Here is a 19160-nt window from a genome sequence, read left to right on the forward strand (position 1 = left end):
TATGTGACCTAATGATAATAGCTAGTATTTATATAGTGCTTTAAGGTTTGCAAAGTGCTTCACAAATATTTTGTCATGTGATCTTTACAACAATCCTGGGAGGCTGGTTGGTTGGCTGGTTGTTGACCAATCTGAGAGAGCACCAAAATGACATCGCTTTGATGTTGGAATCAAGGCACAGTGTGTCCGACCGTCGCCAATCGGACAATACGAGCTGGGAAGGCTCTACCACAGGTTGGGCACAAATAGTCCATATGAACATTTGGAGTGGAGATGTCTCTGAATTTGCACATCTTACATTTCTTTTGAGCCGTTGCAATTCTGCTTTGTTCACAGAGAACACAACACCTTCTTTGATGTGGGCACGCCACACTGGGAAGTCCCATGCCAGCGTCTCCCACAAATGACTCCAAAGTTTTTCAGACAGAAACACTTGAGAGTGTGTATTAATAAATGAGGAAACTGAGGTAGATGGTGGTTAAGTGACTTGTCCGGGGTCACATAGCCAATAAGTGTCTGAGGCCAGATTCGAACCTAGGTCTTCCTGACTCCAGGTCTAGCACTCTATCCACTGTAGCACCTAACCTTTGTACTGGCTCTCTTCCATGTCCCTTCCCATCTCACCTCTTGGAATCCTTAAGTTTCCTTCATTTATTAAGATTCAGTTCCTCTTAGGCAGATGGCCTTTCATGGTGAGCCAGTTGCTAGTAGTACCTTCTCCTTCTCCCAAAAGGTTACATTTTGTCTTTTCTGTATGTACCAGATTCAGCCTAATAAGCTAGCATTAAAAAAAAAAATCTTGATTTATTCTATTGTCTCATCTCCCCTAGTGCCTTCCTGCTGAGATGATTTTCTATTCTTACTGTATATAACTTCCATGTATTATAGTTACTTGCGTGTTGTCTCTCCCATGGAATGTGAGGGACCTTGTTTTCTGCCTTTTGTAGCCATAGCTCAATGCACAGGGCCTGGCACATAATAAGTGCTTTTTGACTGACTGGCTGTTTTGTGTATACCTACCTACGTACTCAGAATATAAATTCCTTTAGGGCAGGACTGTCTTGTTTTTGTCTTTATTTCTGCAATGCTTACAGTGCCTGGCACTTAGTAGACCTTCAATAAATGCTTGCTGATTAGGCACCATGATGGTGGTGGAAGGCCTATGCTTCCTGTGGCTAACACAGAGAGACACCAGGGACTTGGCAACCAGGCTGGCTTCATGATAAATATAGCCTCCCACCCCTTCCTCACTGATTCTGAGTCATTATCACTTCCACAAGTGTCTTAGAACTATCATACCCCTCTTCTAGGCTCCCTACCTCCATATTAGTGTGGATTGCAGCTGACTCAGAGGACTGCCTCTGTACCACCCGGTTTGGGGATCCAATGGGGGGTAGCTGGGGCTGACATCACCGAGTATCTATGTCTTTTCATTCCCTCCCCAAATTAAATTTACCTTAAGTTCCAAATTCTCAATTATGGCTCTACTATATGAGATTTGCATTGATTGGGCCCACTCTATTCTAGGCCCTCCTCTTCTTAAGGTTCCTTAAAACAATAGCCTTTGACTGGCTTATCCAATGTCTCCCAGCTTAATCCAATTACTGCTGACATCTTCTTTAAACACCTCTTTTTATCACATCAGTCCTCTGCTCAAAAATCTATGACTTTTTTATTTCTCACTGAATTAGATCTAAACTCCTAGGTTTGATTTAAGGCCTTTTGGGATATCATCCTCCCCCCCCCCCCATATTTAGCCAAACGTATTTCCCAGTAACCCCACAATGTTCAACCTTCATTTCGATAGGTTCTATCATCTTCTCCACATCTCACAAACATACTACATGTATCTCTATTGCTTTAATCAATTTATTCCTCCAGCCCAGAATTCCTTTCCTTCCTCCTTTCTCCCATGAGGCTTATTCAAATCCTATCCTTCAAGGCCAGTCTTGGAACAGTTTTTTCCCTGATTCACTCACTGCCCCCTCTAACACCTCAATGATCCACCCCCCTCTTCTCTAAACCCCTTCACCATTTGAATTTGTGCTACGCAATGTAACAATTATAATTATATTATCACATAATTGTTAACTTTGTCTAACTAGATTGTAAGAACTGAGATGGGGGATAATACTTCAGTGTTCCCCATAGCACCTAGCCCAGTGCTATGTACACACTCTCAGACTGTATGTATATGTGCGTGTATACATAAACCCCATGTAGAGGTCCGGGGAGGACTATCACCACTGGTATGAGAGCTTGCTGAGCCCTTTTCAGGACTGCTCATCCACCTTTGGTGTCTAACTGGTCACCCAACTCTCACCTTGTGGCTCCAAGAAGCTGTAACATATGCAGCAGCCATGCCCCAGTAAACTGTCTTGGCAGATGGGCTAAACAAGGTCGAGTGTAACTAACAGGCCTCAAACCCATCAGTAAGTTAGCAGGATGTCTACCCCAAGCATGTGAAGTTTTCTCCCAGTGGAATGGGTGGATGAGAATAATTTATTCCAATGGCCATGAAGGTGGCTGAAGCAGGCACCGTGGAGTGCTTAGAGCTTGGTCAAATATAAAAGATGCTAAGTTTGTCTACTGCATCTCAGATCATTGCTAGTTATCCTGATTTTTATCTTGCTTCAATGATTATGGAAGAAAGAATGAGGCTCATGATTTTGTGCAATTCTGCCTCACTTAAATCCAATTCAAGTGCAAGTCAAGACCACCCCATGATGTCATTGGTCCTCTTTGAAAATGAAGAAGAAACAACAATTATATGCTATATATGTATATATAGCGTACATATATAATTTATGTATCTGTGAATATACTAAATGAATATATGTGCATACACACACAACGTATATACATGTATACATACATATATATATGTGTATTTTTTTTAAATCAAGAAGTTTGGCATGGCCTTTGGGAGTCTAGAAGAGATGGTCTTTTCAGACCAAACTAAATTGGTATGGTGCTCATGTGGTCTTTGGGTCTAGGATTGCCATTAGAATTATCACCTTCGGAAACTGTCTCTGCCTAATAGTTGCATCCCAAAGGACAATCTCCAGGTGTATTCTTAGAACAGAAATAATCTTGGGCACATTTTAGACACCTACTCATCTATCTTGTTCATATATATGTGGTGCTTTACAGTGTACACAGCATTTTTTTAAACTAAGAAGTAGCAGTGTAAAAATTATTATCCTTATTTTACAGATAAGGAAAGTGATGTTTATAAAGGTTAACTAACTTGGCCTATTGTCACACAGGCAGCAAGTGTAGAATAACATCCTTGGTACCACTTTTGAATATTAAACTCAAGCCAAGTCAAATCAATTAGCTCTACTGTGGGCCAGGCATCCTGCTAAGCTATATTAAGGAAAAGAAGATATTATTGCTAGGATTCAGATAATCCTATAAATACATAAAACTGTGTAAGCTAACTACAAATGAAGGTGCTAACTGGAAAAAAAAAACATACAGCTAAGGGAAGATTTAACTTTTTGTGGGACCTCTTAGGAAATAAATTAAATAATAAACTAACTGAAGAAAAGTTTATGATTCGAGTAAACCCTAATTGTGTTTTAATCTAGCTTAAAAACCTGAGTCAGCTAATGATGCTTTTAGGTGTCACAGCTGCATATTGCAAACAATTCAGCTTCATTTACCACAGATGGGGAGAATATAGTATTTCCACCACTGATTCTACATATATATTTGAACAATAAGAGAAATATCCTAATGTACACAAAGGATATTACATAGAAAGCCTGAGTTGTTGATTTATGCTTGGCAAAGAATAGCACAGTAAATAGATGCCCATCAGTCTGAAATTCAATGCTAAAAGTCTCAGAAAGAAATATGATTCAAACCCATGAAGAGCAGCCTATTTATATTGGTTAAGTTTCTTATTCTAACCAGTCAGGTCTTATGATATTTAGAAGTTTCAAAACAATATGAAATGAGGGTCAATGGGTACAATATGTAAATTGTGATGAGCAGAAATAAGTGTCTTCATTCCATCCAAATTCTCCTTGTGCACCAGTGTTATTATATCAGTAAGACCACAAAAGTCCCTAGGAAGGAGGTGAATGCCATGATCCCTTATGCCAAGCAAGGAAAGAAAAAAATCAGTTAACATTTTCAAGAGTTTTGCTCTCTGAGAACAGATTTAAGGACCAGGAAATGTTTGGCCTGAAAATGAAAAGACTTTGCGGAGAGAGGGGTGGGATCATCAGGTATTTGAAGGGTTGCTTTGCAGAAAAGATGTTTGTCTTGTTTTGTTTGGCCCAAACAGCAGATGAGTGCAAGCATGCAAGGGAGTATATTTCATCTCTATATCAGGAAAAATAGAAGGAAAAATCTCTCAATGATCAGAAATATCACAACATGGAATAGGTTGCTTTGGCAGTTAGCGAGTCCCCTATCATTGGAAGTCTTCATTAAGGCTGGATGGCTACTTTGGGGAATGTTCTCAAAGTTATGCCTGTCAGTTATGGATCAGACCAAATGATCTCTGAGTTCCCTTCCAAGTCTATGACTCCATGAGGAACACAAATGAATTTTAGTATTTCAGGGTTAGATTGACCAAGATTGTTTAGTGGAACCTTCTCATTTTTCATATGAAGAAACTGAGGCTTGGAGAAATTAAATGACTTACTCAAAGTTAAAAAGTTAATGCTGGATCTGGAATTTGTACCTAGGTCACCTTATTTCCACCATACCATTGTGCTTCTTTTAATAGACTAGTATTTAACACACATCCCAGTTTTGAGTACTAAAACTAATCCTAAGACCACATTGCTTTTTCAAAAATAGTGAAACATGACAAATTAAGACCAAAATGAATTTGTGATAAGGAGAAAGAAATCTAAAATTGCAATACTATATAAATAAGTAGGGACTATACTTGTTATTTTATTGGTATAAGGAATGGCAGGGCAAGGAAACTTCCTCTACCAATGCAGCTAGTACACTTCTCTACAACTTGAAGACTTATAGAGTTTCATATATCAACCCCTCAACCTGAACTGCCAGCCTCAAGGAACAGCTTTCAATGTTCCACCTTTGTCTTAGCAATATATAGGGACTGGTTTAATGCAGACCATCACACAATGTACCTCTTAGTGCCCTGTGCTATTTCCATCTAATATTACATATGTTAGCATATGGGCTTTCAAAAACTGGCATTGCTAACAAATTGCTATGTGAATGCTTATCTTGCTCTAATTTTTTTCCCATTTGATAAAATTATTCTTTCAGAGGATATTTAGTACTAATTTAAGCAAGTAAAATAATCTAACTTAAGAAAAACAGTTACTTGCTCAGTACTATATGTAAAAGACTGGCATATCATGTTGGGCAAGTCACTTAAACTCCCTGGGATTCAGTTTTCTCATCTATAAAAGGAGGGGATTAGACTATTAAAAAACAGAAGATTAGTCTTCTTATCTTGCCCTCTGTTTGAGACCTAGGATAGTTCACTCCTCCATAGGCAGCCTAGTCGGTTGGTTGGCTGTCCTTTGTTCTTGAAGAAGACCAAGATGACATCACTATGTTGGGGTCAAGGTACGGTGTGTCTGACTGTGGCTGATCAGATCAATAGGAGCTTGGAAGGCTCTGCCACAGGTCAGGCACAAATAGTCCACATGAACATTTGGAGTGGAGACAGCTTTAAATGTACACATCTCATGTTTCTTTTGAGCTTCTGCAATTTTTTTTTTGTGAGGCAATTGGGGTTAAGTGACTTGCCCAGAGCCACACAGCTAGTGAATGTTATGTGTCTGAGGCTGGATAATTTTTTTGTGTGTGTGAAGCAATTAGGGTTAAGTGACTTGCCCAGAGTTGCAGTTAGTAAGTGTTACGTGTCTGAGGCTAGATTTGAACTGAGGTCCTCCTGACACCAAGGCCAGTGCTCTATTCACCACACCACTTGAGCTACTGCAATTCTGCTTTGCTTATGGAACCCAGCACCTTCTTTGATGTGGGCACTCCATGCTGGGCAGTCCTGTGGCAGAGTCTTCTATGTCTCACAATCGATTCTAAAGTTCTTCAGAGAGGTCTTTAGAGTGTCCTTGTATTGCTTCTTCTGACCTCCATATGAGCTCTTGCCTTGTGTGAGTTCACCATAAAATAGTCTTTTAGGCAAATGTACTTTTGGCATCCAAATACTGTGGCCAGCCCATCAGAGTTACGTTCTCTGCAGTAAAATTTGACTGCCAGACTTAGTATGGATACTCAAACAGCTTAGCCTACTGCAACTCAGAACTCCTAAGCTCAAAAGGGATACCCTCTTCAGCCTCCCCAGCAGGCAGGGATTTATTTAATATTTTATTTTCCCACTTACATGTAAAAACAATTTTAACATTTTTTTCAACTTTTGAGTCCAAATTCTCTCCCTCCTTCCCTTCCCCCTATACCATTGAGAAGGCAAGTAATTTGACAAAGATTATACATGTGTAGTTATGTAAAAAGTAAGTCATTTTGTGAAAGAAAACACAGGCAAAAAACCCCCCAAGAAAAATAAAGAAAAAATATCTTTGATCTTTCATCGTAAGTCCTACAGAATTGTCTTGGATCATTCTATTGTGGAGAATAGCTAAGTTATTCATAGTAGATCATCATATAATAATTGTAGTTACTATGTACAATGTTCTCCTGGTTCTGATCATTTCACTTTGCATCAGTTCATGTAAGTCTTTCTAAGTTTTTCTGAAAATTCACCTGCTCATAATTTCTTATGGAACAGTAGTATTCCATTATAATTATATACAACAACTTGTTTAGCCTTTGCCCAATTGATGGGCATCCCCTCAATTTCCAATTCTTTGCCACCACTCAAAGAGCTGAAAAAAAATATATATACACATACACACTATATATATTAAAAATGTATTATAAATATAAATAATATACATAATATCTAAAATATAAATATTCTTGTACATGTAAATTTTTGTACATGTACATATTTTGTATATTTTATACATGTACATAAACAGTTTTATATATGTGCATTTTCCTTTTTGTTTTTTATCCCTATGGGATAGACCTACTAATGGTATTGCTTGGGCAAAGGGTATGCATGGTTTTGCAGGCATGCGGGGATTATATGCCTGAGTTACCATACTTAGTTATTTTATACATTGAAAAGCATTATTCTGAGAAGGGGTTCATAGGCTTTACCAGAATGCTAAAGGTACATAGAAGAACCCCTAAAAATTCTTGGTCCAGAAGGTTGCTTGGAAGCACTGAAAGTTGAAAAAGAGTAGCCCAGCCAGTGAAGTATGTGTTAGAGATGAGACTGGAACTCATGTGACTCTGAGGCCCTAGTTCTCCATTCACCAAACCACATAGTCTCTGCTATATAGGTAGTACTAAAGATACTTATGGCTATTATTATACCAATTTACAAATGAGGTAGCTCAAGGTCAAATAAGCACACATGAATTAATTGTTTGCTATGTGCCTGTGGTTGTTCAGTGCTTTCAGTCATGTTCGACTCTTGGTGACCCTACTTGGGGTTTTCTTGGGAAAGATACTGAAGTGGTTTGCCATTTCCTTCTCCAGCCCATTTTATAGTTGAGGAAAATGAGGTAGACAGGGTTAAGTGACAGGGTCACACAGCTGATAAGTATCCAAGATCAGATTTGAACTTGGGAAGATGGGACTTCCTTACTCCAGGCCTAGCACACTATCCACCTACCCGCACCTTCATTATGTGCCTGGCTCTGTGTCAAGTGTGAGGGATACAAAGGCAAAAACAGTCCTTGCCTTCAAGGAGCTCACAAGTCAAATGGAGGAAGTGACCTGTAAACCACTACAGTTATCCCTTTCCTATTGGAATTTTCCTCATCATGGTTTCAGTATATCATGGGTCAGCATAAGAAATCAAATGGGAACTTTGGGGGAATTTTGCAGAAGCTTCAGACAACGCAGAAAAAGTTTAAAAATTCAGAAATGCATAAAATATAGGTATAGTATTGTATGATATCAACATATTTTACCTTGGAATACCATAATAATTCAGATTTCTTCTCTGGTATGAAGGGAGGGCCAAATAATTTTATGTGGATTTTCCATATTGTGTGTGTGGGGAGGTGTAGGGATAATTGTATTACAAACCCCATTTATTATGATAATAAGTACCATTTACATGTACCAGACACTGTGATAAATACTTTATTATCTCATTAGATCCTCACAACAACTCTGGAGGTTATTATTATCCCTATTTTAGAGATGAAGAAACTGAAATTAAGTGACTTGTCCAAAGTCACACAGCTACCAAATGTCTGAAGGCAGATTTGAACTCAGGTCTTCCTGACTTGGGTCAAGCCTGGTGTTCTACCCATCGAGACACCAGGGGAAAGGCACTATTATTAATAAGGGCTAGAGATGTTAAGTGCCTTGACTCAATTGACTCCAAGGATCTCCTGATTCTAGGTATAATGATCTTTCCACTGCTTCCCTCTTTGTACCATTCACATGACATTTATCACATAGTGCTTTACATCAAAGTTATTTATGCACATTATGTAATTATGCCACAGTCTCTTTGAAGGTCATAGCTTCTGTCTTCTATACCCCACAGAGCATCTGGTACAGAGTAAGTGCTCAGGAAATATTTGTTGAATGAATGTAGCTTGTGTTGTTATAGGGTAGATGTATTCACCAAGATTTCCATATGCAAATATAAATCTTCACATTAAAACACACTTTCATTTAATACATTTAATTTAATTTAATAATTTCCTTTTAAAGGGAAAGTAATGCAACAAGCATAATTTGTTTAACTTACATTTATTGGTGGTTTGGTTTCCAAATCAAATTATGTATTCCCTCTCCTTTCTGCTTGGGGGAAGATAACCCTCACAACCCTGTATGGTTCAGTTGTTTTTCAGCTGTGTTCAACTTTTTGTGACCCCATTTAGGGTTTTCTTGGCAAAGATACTTCAGTGTTTTTACAGATGAGAAAACTGAGAGAAACAGGGCTAAGTGACTTGCCTAGGGTCACACAGCTAGTAAGTGTCTGAGGCCAGATTTAAACGCAGGAAGATGAATCTTCCTAACTCCAGAAAGAGAAATACACACACACACACACACACACACACACATACACACACACACACATACATATATACACATATATATTATATATACACACACATACATATATATATACCTATATATATCAGTATATCTGTGAATATAAATATGCCGCATTAAATGAAAGTGTGTTTTAATGTGAAGATTTATATTTGTGTATGAGAATCTTTGCGAATACATCTTCCCTATACCAGCACAGGCTGCATTCATTCATTTAACAAATAATTCCTGAGCACTAAACTCTATATAAGGTGCTCTGTGGGATATTGAACACAGAAAATATGACCTTCCTATATGTCCATCCATTTATCTATCTATCTATCTATCTATCTATCTATCTATCTATCTATCTATCTATCTATCTTTTTTCTCTGTGTCTTATTAATGCAAGGCTTTAAAACCAAGTGTAAGGGAATGGACAATAATATGACAGGTAATAGAGAGCCAATGGAGAGTTTTGAGGAGAGGAAGATGATAGAATTCAGAGCTGGAAGTGAATTTAGATATCTCTTCCACAGAATAAGGAAGTTATTTGTTTAATTCCATACGCAGTAAGTGGAAGATTTGAAACTTGGATCTAATGTGGTTCCGAGGCCAGGGCTCTTTATATGACATCAACCAATGTTGTCAAAGTGTTGGGGAAGATAATATTGCCAGAAATATTTTGGATTAACTGAAAAGAGAGTTTGGAAGAGGAAAGAGGTTACAGATGATGTAAGTTTGGACCAATGGTCTCAATGTAGCCATGTAAAAAGAGACAGGTTGCCCCTGAAATATCTCTTAGCTAGGGTCTGAAATTTTAAAATTAACAAAAATTTGAAATTTAGCAATTGTAACACTATTATTTTAGCTTGTAGTTCTGCCAGCCCATTAAAATGTAAATGACTTTGATAACAGTATAACTTAGCTGTTATTAGTCATTTACACCTTACAGTGAACAAGTTTCTTAAGACTTTGCCAAGAATACATTTTATTAGGCAGGACAGTGAGGAATTGTACTGAGGGTATAAAATAGGACAGAAAAAGAGGACTGGGGAAATGGAAGACAAACTTTTCAGTGAGAAAGGAAGAGATGTTTTTTAGGTGAAAGCTTAGGTCAGTTAGGAAAACTAGATGAGTTAGACTTGAAAATTTAGGTTTTAAAAGTTTTGGAGCAGAAAGACTTGGAAGGTGTCTATGGAACTTCAGGCTACTGAATGTCTGAGGGGAAGGGAATGGAACAATGGAAAAACAGATGTCAGGAGGGCCCAGGGTAAAATTGTAATGTGGCTATAAATGTCTATTAGCTTCTTCTCTCGTAGCCCTTTCCCCTCCTTTTGGCACCTTTTGACTTCATCTCCTACCCTCCTCCCACTCCTAGTACCTATGAACTTGTGGCATTCCCTAAGCTTCCTGAACCCCCACCCCCTACTAATCCTTCCTTCCCTTAGATGTCTTTCCCTCTGTACATCTCCCCCATCTAAACACACCTCAGGGGCCTCTCTACTTTCCCAGATGATGGCTAACAGTTATTTGATGACGATGATGATAATTAAGTAGCACTTTAAGGTTTGCAAATCATTTTACATATATTATCTCATTTGATCCTCACACCACCTGGGCAGGTGCTATTATCATCTTTTCCTCTGCTACATCTTACAGATGAGGAAACTGAGGCTGACTGACATTAAATGATGTGCCCAGTGTCACAAACTAGTTGGGTGTCTGAGGCAGAATTTGACCTGAGGTCTTCCTAACTCTAAGTCCAGTGCTTTAGGTCAACCCTAGTTCTAGTGTCTGGCAAAGGGGGTTTCTGTGAGAGGTATTTTTATATTAACAGCAGACTCTAGTGGACATGAAATCATAACCTATGATAGGAAACTCAAATGGAAATGTCTAGCATTATGACAGACCCAAGGTTCATAAGAGCTTGGGGCACGATAACCCTTACAACTGTATATGGTTCAGTTGTTTTTCAGTTGTGTTTGATTCTTCATGACTCCATTTAGGGTTTTTGTTTGTTTGTTTGCTTGCTTTTTGTGGCAAAGATACTGGAGTACTTTTATAGAAGAGAAAACCAAAGGAAACAGGGTTAAATGATTTGCCCAGGATCACACAGGTAGTAAGTGTCTGAGGCCAGATTTAAACTCAGGAAGATGGGTCATTCTAATTCCAGGCCCAGTGCTTATCCATTTGTGCCATCTAACTGCCTAGAACCCTATATAGGGAGCTGCTAGTTCCACTTTCAGAAAAAGGTAGTCATGCCTGGCCCACTAACTCAGGCACTCCATGAAGTCAAGGAGAGTATTGCTCTGTGACTATTACCAAGAAGGAGTCTCTAAGGATGTTATTCTTTTGTAGGATCAAAAATGCAGAGCAAATCACAAGCAATGTAGAAGGAAGCTTTGGGGTAATTTACAGACCCAGCTTTAATCGATTGGGAGAGAAAGTGAGTGGCTTTCAGTGGGAAGGTGACTGCAGTGGAGTGGAAGAAGAGAAGACAGAATGAAGAAGACCAGCAATATAGGTGAGAGGGTTTCCTGCTTAAAAGGTTTTATGGTTTGGCTTATCTCTGCCAAACCACACATCAAAAGGAGATTGTTGAGTCCTTTCAGAAATAAATCTATAATTCTGCCTTAGAATATACGTTTGGACTGGGTTCCCACTGACCAGCCCCACACCCATGCATCCAAAAAAGTCTATATTTTCTAAAATTTCTGACAATTAAAAAATTTCAAATATCACACTAAAATTTTTTTTTGTAAGTTGTGTCCCTTAAAATAAATAAGTTATCCCTTAAAATTATAATAAGTAGTTGCCTTTTATTGAAATGTTACAAAGCAATTCTTTTATACTTTGTACTCTAGTTTGATTTTTGGTCAGTCTCAAGATGGGCACCGAACCAGTAGGAACTAAGAAATTGAATCTCTGGTAATTGTCCCCCAAATGGAAACATCTTTAAATTGATGTAAGAGAAGAAATACTTTCTTCTTATTCTGTACTCTTTTTTCCAACTGTTGAAAATAATCAGTTCAAATTCTAAGCTAGTTTCATTTTCTTTAGATCTGAATTAGTAGACAAGCACTGACTAAAACTAAAATGAAACAGAATGCTTGGCACCAGATGGGTCGGTAAATCTCACCTCTCTTGCTTTCCCTCATTTGAAGATTAACATCTGGTTTAACTAAGAAGCAAAATAAATGATTGACTCTGTGCAAAGAGCAATGGATCAGGGGGCAGCTGTGGATAGAGCCCCTGCCCTGGATTCAGGAGTACCTGAGTTCAAATCTGGTCTCAGATGTATAACACTTACTAGCTGTGTGACCCTGGGCAAGTCACTTAACCCCATTGCCTAGGCCCCCCCCAAAAAAAGCAATGGATCACAGTTGAAAAATCTAGATCTTCCTTTGAATTTTGCTCTGCCACTTAGGCTTTGGGAGCCTCAGTTTCCTCATCTGTAAAATGAAATTAGACTAGATGCTGTGTAAGATCTCTTCCAGCTCTAAATCTATAATTGTGGTCTACCTCCACATCAATTACCAAATAATGAATCATGAATAATTTAAATGAACTGGGGAGATTCGAAACTAAATTTGAGCCGTTAAAGTATATTTTAAAGTAATCCAATGATGTCACTTCCTCTCCCTCTGCACCTGTCCTCTTTATCCCCCAACTCCCCATCTAAACTAGCTTTAGAACCCTCTTTACTTTCCCAGGTAAAAGCTAACAGTTATCTGATAATAAGAATGACAGTGAACATTTAAATTTCAATTGGAGGTTTACAAATCACTTTACATGTATTATCCCATTTAATCCATACAAATCCAAACAAACTCTCTGAGGTAGGTGCCAGCTGCCTCAAACAAGTTAAAATGTAATTGGGAAAATATATGACGAAATAAATAAAAATACAATAGAACACAGAAAATGCTAACATGTGGTTTTCTAATTCAGTATGTGGTCAGCAGGGATCTTTAAGTGCAATTTAGTGGCCTCTGTTTCTATTTCAGTTTGACACCAGTTCTTACACAGCTGAAGATCTCCTATAATACGCCGTGAAGACTATTCCCACCCAATGCAAATTAATTTAAGCTTCTACGACTCTGTAAAAACAAAAATAATTCAAAATCCAGGTCTGAGTGTTTTTAGTCAGTGGCAATATTGATATATTCTTTCCAATGTTTGTCCTAGGCCTCTGGAGAAAGAAAAATTCATGTTAGGATCTAAGAGAGAGGACTTAAAGAGACCTATGATTTATTACATGGAGCTTTTCTTTGATTCTCTATGAAGTCTGCAGTTATGCTGTGAATGCTCATAAGCAACCAGTTAATCAGGCAGGAAAATAAAACAAAGCACATGCAGCAGTAGACCTTTGGATTGTCACCAATCTATCAGTCATGAACCAGCATTCATTAAGAACCTCCTGTTGCCAGGAGCTGAGCTAAGCATTACAGAAACCAAGATGAAAGTGAGTCAGTCCTTGCTTTCAAGAAGTTTATATTCTATTGGGGAATTTTACTGATTTGCAGTTAAATAAGTGTAAGTTGTATTAAAAATAAATGCATTGTGATGGGTAGCATTAATAACTTGGGGAATTAGGAAAAGCCTCTTAAGAAGGCTCACATGCTTAAGGAAGTGCTTTTCCCTCATCATTATGGAACCTTGTCATAATTTCATATATTAGTGGATAAATAAAAGCCTGCAAAGATTTCCTGGTTAAGTTCACCCTTGATCTTTTTTATACTTGGCAAGTAGGGGATATGGTTAGGTTTCTTTCCAGTTGAGAAAACTGAAGCTGCAAGTAAGGCTGGACATTGACACAGACACAAACACAGATAAACACATACATGCGACACACACACACAGAACATCATAGAGCAACTTGGATTGTCTTGTTCTTTTATATTATTTTCACATATGACATATACTACAAATTCTACTAATGTTGCTTGGTGTGGAAATTACCCTGGGTCCTTAAATTCAAAGTCTTCTCAATGGCAACACAACGCCATTGGAACACAAATTCCACCAGGTGCTCCTAAAATGGAAAAGTCCTTTAATGTGGGCCTAGTATTGGACTATATGTCTGTTAAGTGAAGACTAATTCAGCTAAATTCAGAAAGACTTATCAAGAGGTTGGGTGGAGAGTGTTGAATTTTCGGTGTCACCTTCTACTAAGTTATGGAGGGGTTAAGTTCCCAGTCCAGTGGAATTGCAGATGCTTATTAATTCATTTGTAATCGTTTTTCATTTGTGTCTGCCTCTTTGTGATGCGATTTAGTGTTTTCTTGGCAAAGGTTCTGGAGTGGTTTGCCATTGCATTCTCCAGCTCATTTTACAGTTGAGGAACTGAGGCAAATGGTGACTTGCCCAGGGTCAATACAGCTAGTAAGTGTATGAAGCCATACTTGAACTCAGGAAGATGACTTCCTGACTCTAGGCCCAGCAATCTATCCACCACACCACAGATTTGGAGTTGGAAGGGAACTCATAGGCCATCTAGTCCAAACTCCTCATTTTGCAGGAAACTGAGGCACTGGCATATTATGTGACTTGTTCAAAGTCACACAGTACATAACAAAGCTGGGATCTGAACCTAGGTTATCTCACTCCATTCCCCCCCCCCCATAGTACCACTGAAGAGCACTCAAAATTGTTGTGACTTTGGACACTGTTACTTAACAACTCTCCCTCCTTGACTCGTAGGTTATCCTGGGCCTTTATTCAGAATGAACCACTGTGTTTCCTAATAACCCCAGAGTGTACTATCTTGTTACTCTTTTTGGATAGCAGTTTACAGATGATACTACTATGTTATGCTGTCTGAAATGGTGCCTGATTGCATGCTTAAACTTTTCTTATGGGTTGGTCTTGGTTATAACTCAGCTGCTGCTACAGTATCTAGCTATCATCTATCCATTATCCTTGTTACACATCCAGTAACAATTATGCTGTGGCAAATGCTGCTTCATTATTTCTAGATTGGTAACATTCCAGAATTGCTCATGGTGACTTCATGCAACTTTTTTTGCTACATATAATTTGCAGGCTGACCCAGGACTAGAGGTAGTAAGAAAGAATTGCTGCTTAGAGTACAAACACGCAGAAGAGCGCAATGAGGCAAACTTTCAAATATAACTTTTTAAAGAACATATATTCCCAATGCCAGAAAATTCTGGCGTGAATGAACACCTTACTCCAATGCATCATCATGGCCCAGAGGTGACCCTGGGTTCTCTGAAGCTATGACAAGTGGCACACAAATTTTGGCAGGTCCTAAACATCGTGATAGGAAGGCTTCAAATATATGAAGCACACTATGTTTCTGATGATAGAGAGCCAGCCTAAGTTGGGAGACACTCATCTCCAAAAGGCTGGCTACCAGGTAACTTTTTTTCAGCCATAGGAACTCAAGAGGATTATCTTACAAGGGCGTGAAGGATTGACAATCCTCATAGGTAGAAAGAGTTCCCTTTGGATGAAACGGTAGCTCCTTAAAGCCCAATGTTTATTGTTTTATTATGTGTGGGGCAGCTAGGTGGAGCAGGGGATAGAGTGCCAGGCCTGGCTTCAGGAAGACCTGAGCTCAAATGTGGCCTTGGACACTTACTAGCTGCATGACTCTGGGCAAGTTACTTCACTGTTTGCCTCAGTTTCCTCATCTGTAGAGTGAGCTGGAGAAGGAAATGGCAAACCACTTCAGTATCTTTGCCAAGAAAACCCCAAATGAGGTCACAAAGAGTTGGATACCACTGAACTACAACAATATATTTATAGTGAAGTTTCAAGGACTCCACTGTGCAGTAACTTAGATGAGGGCTGATTTTCCAATCTCGCTTAGTCAGCCAATCAGCAAGTGTTATGAAGCACCTACTATATGCCAAGCACTGGACTGAGTGATGGGGATACAAAGAAAGGCAAAATCAGTCCCTATGTACTTACGGCACACACATGCCTCATTTCATTTTCAGTTAGGGGAAAAATTGTTAAAAACTACTCATGAAGCCAAATGTGAAAACTGGGGCAAGGCATTTGTCCTCTGAACATTGATTGACTCCATTTGAAGTCTGATCTGCTAGACTGGTACCACACTCATGTTGATCAGTGTTGAAGGGATAATCGGAAATCATAAGGGAATGTAATGCTGCCTGGGTAGCGGAATTCAGTGACTGCTTATGTTGCCAATGAAAATCATTAGCCACGTGGAAGGTTTCCGATACAGATTAGTAAATGGCCTTAGTCTTTTTCATACTTCTAAGTGATTAAGGTGTTCTAAGGAGATTCCTTTCTTTTGTGAATGTTTCATCACCATAAATGTTGTTGAAGTAGATGTAGATTTGGAGTCAGTAGACCTATCATGCGGAAACTTTCTGAGTGATCTTGGACTGGTTACTACCTCTCTGACTTCTCAGGAACTTCCCAGTTCTATGATCCCATGACTAGCTTACAGAAAATTCTGGACTAGTCTCAAAGATATCTCTATTGGCAATTAGCTGTATGACTTTAGATAAAAGTTATTGAATCCTTCCAAGCAACGGTTTCTTTATGTATAAATGAGAAATTGGACTAGATGATCCTTGTATCTTTAAATGCCAAGATTTTATAACAGCATTCATAGGCTAGGGGAGTTTCTGAGGAGGTCAAAAATATTTCCCAATGCTTACTTGCAGGCTTATTGCTGATTTCCTCATGACTGCAGAAAATAATTTGGGGAAAATTAGATTTTTATCATGCAAACCTTTGAAGTTCCAGTATTAAGATATATGCTGCTTAACTTGCTGCATTCCATAGTTGGTCCAGTTTCAACCAAACTCTTTGAGTCTAGATAAGTTGTATGGTCTCTTCCAATAAAGTCCTACTGTGATGCCTCATCATGGAATGAAGGTGACCCAGAGTTCCTGAAGGTGATGCCAGGGTAACACAAATTATGGCAGGTTCTACCAAGTTAGAAGGGCTTTCTAATTTCTAATTACCTACTCTGTTGACAGACTGTGACTATTTTTTGAGAACTAGACTAGATAAATTAGTAGGGTCTCATCACTTCAAGGTTTTATACTTGATTTCTTTTGGCCAACTCAAACTTGAGAACCACTAAGTCATGAAGGGATTTCAATTTGTCATTAAAGATTGTGAACATGTCAAATGAAGTGATAGATGTTTGAGTTTTGGGTGCTGTTCCAATAGGAGTGTTCCTTGGGCAACCAGTTCTCTGGTGTCAAGGACATTTAAGAATTCTGGGGATTCCCTTCAAAGTCCATGTAATTGTCAAATGGGACAGGGATTCAGTTTAGTTTCCTTTGCATTCATTTTGGGCCTCTTAGGAACATCCAAGAAATGACTGTTTTCCCACAGTCTTTAAAACTACAGGGTGGTACCATAGAAAGAGGATATAGGTTCAGATCTCAGCTCTGATCCTTACTACCTATGTAATGTTAGTCAAGCCACTTAATACCCCCAGGACTCAGCTCCTCATTGGTAAAATAAAGAGAGTTGGGCTAGATGGCCTCTGGGGTCACGTCCAGCTTGAGTTCTGTTCCTATGATTCAGGCCTCATTATAAAATCGAAGGAGTTACTGCTAATAGGTGCCTATTCCCCCTATGGAACCTGGCCAAACCAAACAGAATCCTATTGGATTTAGTCAGAATTAAACTAATCATGTATCACAGAATTCCTCAGATTGCAGCAAATTTACTATATACTATACTCATACCATGGAAAATTTTCTGCTTAAAAGGATTCTGTATCACACAAAATAGCTTAGTAAATGCTAAGCTATAAATGGTAACAATGAATTGTTGATGGGTATTGATGTTAAGACATATATTATGGAATCATAGCATCTGAAGAGATGGAAAGGACTTTAAGGATCACCTAATTAATCTCTTACCCCATTTAGCCTTTTTACAACATCCCTAACAAGTGATCAGCCAACACTTTCAGTGATGAACCACCACATCCTCTAGTAGTACATTCCATTAAATTTCTCCCTGGTTTTGTACTTGTGATTTCATTAGGGAATTACCAATGAAGAAACTCCCTTGGAACTTGCTCTTCAACTAAGAGTTGCCTGGGGGAATGGAAAGGTTAAGTGACTAGCCCAGGGTCACACTGCCATTAAAAGGCAGAAACCAGGTCTTCCACACTCAAACTCTCTGTTCACTAAACCTTCACTTACCTCTATTTCCATTTGCAAGCAGCTCTAATTAACAAGTTTGACTTTATATGGTGATAAAATCTGCCTCTTCTTTAAATTCTGAAGTCCAGACAGAATAAACATAAAAATCCTTGAAGTATTTGAAGTCACCTATTTTGTCTTAATATTTCCTATCTATGAAAAAGGTACCCACTCACATATACACACCTGCTAGACACATACCTACATTAGCATAGATGGTAATTATCTGGAAGAAAACTGGGGATATGATATGTAAACACAAATGGAAGTAAGCAAATTCACTAAGCCAGCTTACATTTAGAGAACCTAAGGAGGAAGACTGAAATTGACATTTAAAACCCATTGGTAAATATATAAGATATCAAAATAATATTACCTGGGAAAAAACCTCAAAAGAGGCATTGAAGCAATACTGTTACACCTTACAGGGACTGGCACATTTGTAGTTCTTTAAAGCCAAGTCATTTCTAACACATTTATATCTTCTATAAGATACATTTAGGTAACTTGTGCCAATGACTTAAATAGGGTATTCATTGTTGTGGTTAGATTTTAAATGTTTACTTTATAAAACAAAGAACTATGTTCTTTCAAATGGGGACATGCTTCCAAATGAATTGTTCAGAGTATCCTCTGTAAGATACACACTTCTAAGGAAAAACAGTATTACTTCTTGGAGTTAAAACATGACTTTAATCTTTCAGATAAATCAAATATAAAAATTGACCAATTCTTCTAGGTTTTAAAATAATAATGAGCAAGCTCAAGTGCTCTTAGAGGGCTTAAATATATGCAACTCTGCATGGTTTTTTCCCCAACTTCTTCATTTTCATCACAAAAGCAATACACTGATGGAGTGGAGGATTTCTACAGTTTTAGGAGGGTTTGTGGTTGGCT

Source organism: Phascolarctos cinereus, unplaced genomic scaffold (assembly GCF_003287225.1).
Source record: "Phascolarctos cinereus isolate Bilbo 61053 unplaced genomic scaffold, phaCin_HiC Scaffold_7;HRSCAF=346, whole genome shotgun sequence".
Taxonomy (NCBI): domain Eukaryota; kingdom Metazoa; phylum Chordata; class Mammalia; order Diprotodontia; family Phascolarctidae; genus Phascolarctos; species Phascolarctos cinereus.